The sequence below is a fragment of the Watersipora subatra genome, chromosome 4 (assembly GCF_963576615.1).
Source record: "Watersipora subatra chromosome 4, tzWatSuba1.1, whole genome shotgun sequence".
Lineage (NCBI taxonomy): Eukaryota > Metazoa > Bryozoa > Gymnolaemata > Cheilostomatida > Watersiporidae > Watersipora > Watersipora subatra.
In genome coordinates this window covers 6,488,751-6,500,206 of record NC_088711.1, presented here as the reverse complement: position 1 = coordinate 6,500,206, position 11,456 = coordinate 6,488,751, and positions in this window count along the sequence as shown.

Below are 11,456 nucleotides of genomic sequence, written 5' to 3'. Positions count from 1 at the left end.
ACTAATTTTATTTTGTTCACTGAAGATCTCTTGTAATCATGGAGCAGTAAGACCATTCTGTACAAACGTTAAAAACACAAACTGTGAGTGATAACTGACAAGCATGTTTCAAGTTCTCAACTAGTAGATTTGACTTTTTTATTGAAGCATTTGCTCTTTTAAAGTTGAAATCGATTATACGATTAGTGACAACAAAGTACATACATATATGTTCAAAGTATAAGTTACACGAAAATTGGAATGATTAAATAAATAAAAAACAAGCTATTTTTATTTCACTACCATTCAGTGACCACAGACCACATCAGCCACCACTACAAAAAGTGGCTTTGATGCGATGGTCTAATACCGATTGGTCCAAATCTAATTGACCTAATAAACCAATTCGTTCAAAGACGTTTATAGTAGGCGCTCCTACAACATAAATAATCCGTTCCAGAAACGTTTATATTATAAGGATTTTACACTATAAGAACAGAAAAATATATTTAAATTGCCTAATCCATTCAAAGATCTTTCCAAACTTACCGCTTTGGCTATACAAAAAGGAAATTCTCGACTTGACTTTTTTAATTTGCATGTTGTACCGTAAACTGCAGTATTATTGGTTTGCCGCAACAACTTTCTCCTTTTTCTGATCAATCTTACAGGTTTTATAGACCATGATTGTGGTAATTTTACAATAAGTTGATGCGGAGCGCATATCTTTGACGTTCATTTACAATGATTCGCTTATTTTTTCTAAACCGCATAGTCTATTCTGCAAATTAAAACTAATAACAAATATTTTATATTTTATGTCTCAATAAAGCAAAACAACAAAATATTTTTATTATAAAAAAGCGGTACTACCTGTTTGTCATCTATCTGTATCCAAGGGTCAATGTTAGAATAAAAGAAAACTTTCGGCGATACTCCGACTTGTGACATTCAGATTGGTGGACTGATGCAGTAACACCTGTATCAATCGATCGCCTCTAAGTATTCATGAACAATCGCGCAACTACCTATTATCTGTTTCATCGATACATCTGATGATTTATCACGACAAACTAGAATCGTCACGGATGTTGTATATATAATAGATAACGCTATACACCCATTGTTTTGTCTTTCGCAAGTGCGGCGAGATAGATTACCATTCAAATAAAATTTGAGAATTCGCCTGACTTGACACTTTACATAATATGGAATTTTTACTTAGGAGCAAAAACTTCATATAAATTCTTTATGTTATCTGGAATTTACGTTATAGGAGGTATACGTTATAGGAGGTATTCGTTATAGGATGTATACGTTATAGAAGGTATATGTTATAGGAGGTATACGTTATAGAAGGTATAGGAGGTATACGTTATAAGAGGTATACGCTATAGAAGGTATACGTTATAGGAGGTATACGCTATACGAGGTATATGTTATAGAAGGTATACGTTATAGGAGGTATACGTTATAGGAGGTTTTACGTTATATGAGGTATACGTCATAGGAGGTATACGTTATAGGAGATATACGTTATAGGAGGTACACATTATAGGAGGTATACGTTATAGGAGGTATACATTATAGAAGGAATACATTATAGGAGCGTCTACTGTAGTCTAATACTGATTCCTTCGATATACCATTTGATGTAATGACGATTAGACTAAAATTGATGTAACGACAGGGATAGAATTACAAAAACTTAAACCCGAAACTTGTATTTAGTACACACAAGTTAAAATAGCGGAAGTTTTATTGGATTAAATGTGAATTCAAGTAATTTTTATGTAAAAAAACCGATCATTAGATCAATCGTACCATTTGACGAGCGGATTTTAGATGAAGTGGTTTTAGACCAATCATCATTAGACCAATTATCATTAGACCAATCATCATTAGACCAATCATCATTAGACCAATCATCATTAGACCAATCATCATTAGACCAATCATCATTAGACCAATCATCATTAGACCAATCATCATTAGACCAATTGTCTGCTACCTCTCAAAAGCGACTGGTGAGGTATAGCTGTCATAATTAGCCATTGCTTTAGCTTTAGATGTTCCACCAGATGAATTTTGAATGCAACAAAAAGCTCTGGGCTATCCTGAATATTATTTTATAAAACAAATTTATACTTATTTTTGAACGCATAATTGAGAAAATTGTTTTTTATCATAGTAAAAGTCAGTCTAATAGCTTTTGAGATTGGAAAAAATTTGTGTAAATCAAAGAAAGATATAACACACTAGGCTAGTGCAAAATCCGCTGACAGCTCTGACATTCCTGAACAAGTGATGATGAGTTGGATAGATAATAGGAACTTTCAAATGTTTGACACCTTTCGATAAAAATACACAACAGCGGATCGCTGTTGAGTTAAAAGACAACAGATGACTTTCATTTTTAAACCAGAAAAATAGCCATGAAAACTAGACAGACATAGACAATTGCTAACCTTGCGATTTACCATACTTCAGCTATAGTTTGGTGAATGTTACATCGGGTTTGCATCCATGAGATGAGCACTAAAACACAAAGAAAGTATGCAATAAACCAGCTACAGAACACGCAACAAATATGAGAAAGTAGACAGATTACCTGTTGAGAATTACCTGACTGACCAGCAGTAAAAGAGCTCATAGAGTGAACTTAAATCTCTAACGATGAAGTGAGCATACAATACACTATATGTGTAGGTATAGTACCAGTAAGGGACGTATAGGTATAGTACTAGTAAGGGATGTATAGGTATAGTACCAGTAAGGGAGAGGCTACATAGGCTGAGATTTAAAAGCTTCAGTAGTAACTTAAGGTTTTGGCATTCAACTTTGTTTAACCATTCAGACCGTCTCAATGCTCTGATTTGGTATTGCACAGCTGTAAAAATAGTTGGAATAGCGGATTCAGCTATGTTATGAAAGACCCACACGGTTACCGAATCATGTTAGTAAAAGGTAAGCTTCAAGAGATGGTAAGTCAGAGGAGAAAATTTATGATTAGTGAACGAAATATATATTTATCTTTATTTATAAATGTATATTATATAATATATGTTGTATAGTAGAATATATACAATGATATAATATATTATGTAATATATATAATATATTATTTTTTTATCTCTATTTATTTATCACAATTTGCCTTACATTTATTTACTCATTTCCATTTTATTTGAATGTGTCTTCACTGAGAATGGATAAAATGGCAAAAGGTAAAACAAGAACTAAATAGAATAATATTACATCTACTTACAAAACACTGTTCACCCAAAATTTTGAAGTTACGAAACACTTCTTTAGAAAAATAATGCATCTTATTACAAAATAAATTTCTGGATACAAAAAGCAAAAAATTCCAAAATGCTTGCTGCTACTCACAGCTGCCAGAATCCACCAAACTCAAGCATTGATTCATGAGTACCATGAGAAGCTTGCAATCGAGGAGCTGAAGGAGTGAGAAGTGATGCAACGCACGGCAGCACAGGAGGAGTTCACCAAAGATTAAGAAAGCAGCCAATACTTTGACAGCTCAAATATAAGAGATTTTAGGAAAAATCAATGAAGTTTTGTCGTTTGTTGAAAAAAAATGCCAAAAAGGTTTAATAATCAGGCTATCGCGCACTGTGATGATGCTCGCTTCGCACATTTTTGAAGGAATATTAAGATTCGACAAAAACTGATTAGACCTTGAATCGGTTCCTCACAATATGCCAGGCAGAAACCACTGCTGAGAGTGAACCGGAACCAAAGAAGGTAAAAAGTAACAACGATAGCGGGTAAAACAAGAAGCAAACGGAAGTTGAAGAGTAATAAAAAAGAAACAATAAACACAAAACTTTATTATTTACAATATGTACAATTATCATATTTACATGTAAGTTAAATGTGCAGTAATTTAATTTTAACATGAATTTGTTACAGGTATTGATGCATTTTTATAATTTATAAAATAGTATGTCCATTTTCAAGGGCCTTGGGACTGATTAGGGCATCTATAAGATAAAAGTCTTTCTACTTGACAATATTTTGAAGTTATGAAATGATTCTCAATACGAATCGATTTCGTAAGTAAAGGTACGAAAGTATGCACCTGAGATAGCTTTTTCTTTCTTGCCTATTGCCGTGTGTTATCTATTACAAACAATGGATGAACCAATCAAATTAAATATGCACTCTGTGGAAATGTCGTTTTAGTCGGTCGTGGAGCCAGACTTCATAAGTCGTTGGCTACAGCGAAAAACTCATAAACCATTTTCTCTCAGTAAGATAATCAATATAACTAGTGTCACTGATAAAACTTTATTTCAAAACATGGCAACTATCTTACTCTCATATCTTTCTGTCTAGATTATTTCAACTATATATAAATGTTTGAAGAATCTATAAACGCAATACTAATATTTCTGCCAGGCAATTGCATTATGATGTGTTTTATATAGAAGTAACACCATGAATAAGTAAATACTGCATCACTGTGGTTCAACAATCATTTTTTATCAATGATTTGACCCTAGCATTAGTTAACAAGCAAGTGAATTTATTTCAAGTTACACTGTCTAATAATTAACGCACATAATAGATAATGGCAGATGATTTAATAGCATAAAAATAAAATGAGAATTATTGTCCTCAGTTTATGGATGAGGACTGACATAGCGATTACTAACTGTTACATTGTCAATAAAAAACAATAATACTAACAAACGATGAGAGATCGTTAACTTACTGATAACATTAAGAACTCAGCGGCAGCGATGGCATCACAGAGGAAGTTAATACTCATGAAATGATTTTAATAATTAAAACAGTTGAGAGTTACCTAATGCTAAACAATCAGCTCACTTATTCAACAAATGAAGCCAGCTTGATGCTATAAATTCTCACCAAATTCTTTAAGAACTTGAATCAACATTTCATTTACATAGTATCAAAATAATGAGAACAGAAAACCAGTTTTGTTTAAGAAGGTTAATAGTATAACTTCTGACTTCATTTCAGTCCCCATTTGGTCAGCTTTTTGTGTTATCTGTTAATAAACTTTACCGATACAAAATTCTCTTGACAGTACATTCAAAATTTTATTCAAATGATTAAACAGTAAACATATTCTCACCATACTACTAAACTTTTTGACAACCAGTTTGCCATTACCAATATTTGATACTGCTTCCAGTCAAAAACAATTGAAACCTCATGTAAAATTTCAAGACTTAGTAGCTTTGGAAGAGATTTCCAGAGTCTTTGTTAAACCTAAGTTGACCAAAACAAGCCTACTTTTCTAAGTTCAATGAGATGGTGAATGTTATTTTTATTGCAGAGTGCCAACTGCTGTGGGCCCAGCACATCGACTAGCTGCAGTACTACTACTTATGTAAAAATTAAGCTTTCATTTTGTCCCTTTAATCAATATTGGATCTACATATTTTTTTGCTTAATGTAATATCTTTATTAATTGATGAAATAAACGCACACGCTCACACTAACAGACAGCATGCTTCCAGTGATTTTCATTGAAGCTTTGCAAGAGCAACAAATATTACATATCAACGACATTAATGATTAAAGGTAAGATTTTGGAGTTTGCTTCATTAAATGGTTTTTGGAAGTTTAATACAAAAAAACATATCCAGCCATCCACAGAGATGTATTTTTCATTTTTGATTAGCATGAACTAGATAAAAAGCTATGCTAGAAACAAAGGTATGACAATAGGGATATAGTCATTGGTGCCTAGATTTGGCCCACTACCTTGTCAGTCTGAGCAGAGGTGAAGCAGCTTGCGATACAAAATGACTTCTCTCTGTTCGTCCGATTTCATTTAAAACTTATCTGTAAAGATAACAGAATACCAACAGCATAAAAGTTATACTGTTTTCTTTTGAAGAGTTTACAGCATCCTCACTTACAATTGACAATTTTAAAATGAATGTGATAAAAATGACATTAATACAAATATCTGTTTTCAACTTTTTAAAATTGAAATAACATTGAATACGGAAGCGGATTTCATAAAGTTAGTTTAAGATGATGAGCATAAAACACTATCAACAATGGGAGTTATGCATACTCAGATATGTAGGCACAATGTTTTTGCTCCCGAGCAAATAGGGCGGAGAGACAATTTGTAACTGAAATATGTAAAGAACTTTGACGATGGAGGCAGTGAAGGCAAGATGGCAGTTTGACAGGAGCCAGTCTCAAAATAGTGTGGTGTTGGTATGCACACTTATGGTTTAAAATGACAACTTTGGTAAAACTCTCAATATTGATGAAAGAAACATTACATTATTTTTTCAAATCAGAATAGAGGAGTCCATGATAGTGATTTAAATAAATGATGAACATGGCTACAAACTGTATTAACTAAATCAACAGCAGAAATGGTTGAAGAGAATAATCTATTTCAGAGCAATGCAGCTACTGACAATACTTATATAACTAGGAATATTTGTTTCTGTTCTGACGCTGTTACAAATATGTTAGAATAGGGGAATTGCAGTGAGTGATGTTGTTCTATGACCAACAGTCAGAAGGGTATGTTTCTGCTGTAAATTTCACAATAGTATTCAAAAGTAAACACACACTGTGTATATGCATTCTATAACTGGCTAACGTCAGAATAATTTAATAGAAGTCTTTGATTTGTAGCATTGTTCGTAGCAGATTAGTAGTAGCATTTTTGATCTACTATGGCCAGTTAAGTAAAAGTGAGTGATAGATGTGTGAAACTCAGATGCGCTATTGACAGTGACTGCGAGAGTTTAGCTGCAATAAGGACCTTGCTATCATAAATAGCCAATTAGGCTTCAACAGCCTTTAAAAATTTCGAATAAAGAAAGTCAAGGCAAAACAGAAAATGCTTTTCATTTTCAGGTCAAGCGGATGGCCTTCCCCATCTTTAGATTTCAAACGTTTTGAGAAAATTAACAATAAATATTTTTAACTTTTAAATTATTGGTCTTGATGTATAAAATTTCAGGGAAGATTTGTGATACTTATTAAAATATCCCAAGTAAGCTATCTTGAAGCAGCATGAATGCAGTCTTAACATGTTATCCGATGCAGGAGATAATTTGCAAATGTTGATACAAGAAATATCAGTAATGTATAGTTGATACTAGTCCTGAAAGGCAATAGACATACAATCTGAGTCAACACGCCCTTTATGCAGATGAGCATTCTCTTAAACTGCAGGCTTGTTTTATGTCCAAGGATGGTATTATATGTACCTTTTCATAGTTGTAACATGTTTGTGAATTCGTTTTTATTGTTCATGGGTTGTACATATAGTTGAGATATTCAAGGTGGAGCTACAGCTAACAATCGGTAATCTGATTGCTCCTTAAGTATTGTAGTTACCGTAAAACCTCTACTCAAACGCCATCTTTATTTGAACATCACCTCTAATAGAATGCTACTACAGTCATACTGTACCTTAACATTTCGAGTGCCCCAACATACGAGAAACTTGAGATACGAGCTGATTTTCTAGCAAGTTTTTTCCTTGAGATAAGAGTAATATTTGAAATACGATCGGCTTCTCTATGGCAGCTACACTATATGGTTAAGTATGTGAGAGGCAGCTTTCCAGAACAGCATCACTCGATCTTTCTCTTCAAATCAGTTTGAAACAAGCTTTTAAAAGGGTGGCTAAAAGTTATTGTGGACACTAGGCAAAAACCTCTTAACCGAAACAGATAATAAAAATACTACAATAAAATTAAAGTAAGTTTAGTGAAAGATTACAAATTTGCTTCAAGTGTGTGTTTAGTAAGCTAGATTTATTGAATTTAAATTCAAAGTTTCTATTACGTAGGGTCACGAAAGTTTAGTATAACAAACGCGTTGCGCTCAAGTCTCCCTCAGAGAGCTGTTATCCACAACATCTGTCTTGAAGGTAAAAACCTACAGCAGTGTACATAGCGATGTTACATTTTATTGCAGATCAAAACAACTAAATAGGTATTGTAGGTACTGAATTACAACAATTAAAAACACGTTTTTTTCACAATATCCTGTTTAGGTGGTGCTTTCATAGTATGGTAACAAACTAATTTGTACTCAGTGATGTTATATGGAAAAGAGTGCCTTGAGGCGCGGAGTAAAATGACTTACGAGCTCAGTCCTAGAACGCATTAAGCTCGTATGTTGAGGTATGACTGTAGAGAAGAAGGGTTGAAAAATACAGCGCCACCCTTTAATTGAATGCCACCTCTATTTGACCGCCACATTGACATTGTTTGATCATTACAAACCCATAATGAAAAACAATTAGTAGAAAAGAATCCACAAAATGGTATTAATAATGACTCGATCGCATCAATAATAATTAATTCTTCCATTGTTGCTGTAGTTGTTGCCATGGTTTTAGTGACAGTGTATCCGACAAGGTCGATTGTCACAATCATCAGAACTAAAATCTGATTCGGAGTTACTAAGGTCTAAATCCAATCAAGTTCTTCAGATTTGCCCATAATGTGGTTTACAATCTTACCTGAAGACTTAAAAGGATTTTGATAAACGAAGAGAATACTTTTAAAAAACAGTATGACGTAATAGCAGCCATTGTTATGGCATATCGAAGTCCATTCTCTAACTCCAAAGCTTTACGGTTTTTTCGTTAAAACTTGCTTTAAAGATTGCTCATAATAATAAAACTTTGGAAGCGACACCATCAAAATAATTAATAACTATCTGATAATATATTTTGCTCGTTCCTTTTTAACTCGGTCTGATACTTCAACGTATATGAAAAATGATTTAGCAAAAATGCTGAGATGCTGAGGCTGACTGCATTAATGTTGTCCCACCCAAATGAAAGTGAAAACTATAAGCAAAGTTAGCAAAGCTTTGCCCGTAAAAGAGTTAAATTTATTTTCCTAAAATTCTGACGAGCTAGTCAAAAATACAGCGCCACCTTTTAATTGAACACCTCTAATAAAACACTATTATCTATTAAAACTATGTTTTAATAACAACAACACTATCATTATTTTTAAAATACTATCATTTATTATTTTTAAGGGTTGAAAAGTACAGCGCCATGGCATTCAAATAGAGGTTTTACAGGATGCTAACTTTATCAGCCAACAATAATAAATAACTGTGCAGTCACATGGTAGAATAGCAGGACAAAGAAGAATACGTGTACTTGTAGATCACCACAAACTGATTGCACTAGTAAGCTTCAGAATGCTATTGACCTGTAGTTATTAAAGGCTTTACTGTACGGCATATTGGAAAATTGTAGCCAAATGGGCTTTCTTGTAATACACCAATCGAGGAATGAGCACACACACACCAATCAAGTAATGAGCCCACACACCAAACGAGGAATAAGCACACACACCAATCGAGGAATGAGCTCACACACCAATCGAGGAATGAGCCCGCAAACCAATCGAGGAATGAGCCCACACACCAATCGAGAAATGAGCCCTCACACCAATCGAGGAATGAGCCCTCACACCAATCGAGGAATGAGCCCACACACCAATCGAGGAATGAGCCAACACACCAATCGGGGAATGAGCCCACACACCAATTGAGGAATAAGCCCACACACCAATGGAAGAACGAGCCCACACACCAATCAAGGAATGAGCCCGAAATGATTGTACAAAGAATCGATTAGCTAATTTTTGTTAAACGATGAACAATTGTATTCTTGAAATTAAGCAGATCCTTGAATGTTCTAGTCATGTTTATTATCGTACAACTAGTTTTGTGTATGTTGTTTATAAATGTATTGAACATTGTAATTGCCATGCAACTTCTTGCAATGATCTGTATGAAGCAGCACACCACAAAATTTTGAGATTTTTTCAGGGTTATGTAAGCTCCTTAAAGGTTGACTTGACACAAAATTCACATTACAGTTATTTGATATGAAAAAATTCACCATGTCTTACTCTGTTGTGTTGTAGGCGCCAAATATGTGGAAAGGTGATTACAAGCTCTTAAAAGCTCAAAAATGAACAGAAAATTGCAGCCACACGAGACCGCCGTAGTTTGGATTCTCTTTCCAAAACGGCTCAGATGTGACATAGTTGTGAGAGATGGTTTTTGTTTACACTTTCATGCAACCTTATTCGTCGAATCATTTTCACAAATATACTTCACGCATTCAATAAAACCATGTCTATTGTTCTTACGCGTCTGTTTTATCATCATTGTAATGCTGTCACTTTTAACAGTGATATCAACTTACCGTAAAAATTCATTTAACTTTATAACCTTACCTCGAAGGAGTACATATCATTGTCTGATAATCATGACGAGCCTGTTGGTCGCCTGTGATAATCGGAAAGTGCTGCGAAAATTATTTGCGAAGTATTGGGTCACATGATCAGATTACGACTTGGCGATTTGATCAAGCCGAAACAAAACTGTAAAGTAGCGAGCATCTACGAGGTCTGATCCAAAAGTTCCCGGAATTGAGTTGTATACTCGTGCATATTCACACGATGGAAAAACCCATTGCAGGGTTGGCTGGGAAACACCTCTGGAGTGTTGTCACAAAATTTCAGGTTGCTATGACAATGCGTTCTCATGTGAGCTAACGATATGTCAAGGTCTGTCCGGTGCTTCGGTATTTTTTTTAACAAATTTATCGTCATGCCTAATCAATCGGAACAGCGTATTTGCATTAAATTTTGTGCGAAATTAGGGAAAACAAGTACTCAGACAGTTGAAATGTTAACTACTGCTTTTGAAGATGCTGGTCTATAAAGAACACAAATTTTTGAGTGGTACAAACGTTTTTGTGAAGGTAGAGACAGCACTGAAGATGACGCGAGGTCTGGCAGACCAGCGTCGGCAAGAACCTGCTCGTAAATTGACAGTGTGAGGTCACTAGTCATGCCAGATCGACGTTTAACCATTAGAGATATTTTGAGAGACTGGACTTATTTTTGGAACTGTTCAAAAAGTTTTAACTGACAATTTAAACAATTTTTAACAGATTAAACGAGTCGCAGCAAAGTTCGTGCCAAGCTTGCTGACTGATGACCAAAACGAGCTCAGGATGCACGCTTGCAACGATTTTAAGGAAGCTTTCAAGAATGATCAAAACTTTATTTTAAAGGTCGTAATATCCTTGTTTTTCTTAATTTCACACAAAATTTAATGCAAATGCGCTGTTCCTGTTAATTAGACATGATGATAAAAAAAAATTTTTAAAATACCGAAGCACCGGACAGACCTTGACATATCGTTAGCTCACATGAGAACGCATTGTCATAGCAACCTGAAATTTTGTGACAACACTCCAGAGGTGTTTCCCAGCCAACCCTGCAATGGGTTTTTCCATCGTGTGAATATGCACGAGTATACAACTCAATTCCGGGAACTTTTGGATCAGACCTCGTATATTTGATACGGGGTCTTCAGTAAAACCCAAAGTGTTTGTCATAAACTAGTGCTGCGACAAGTTTTATATTGAGCTTTTTATTGGCCTTTCA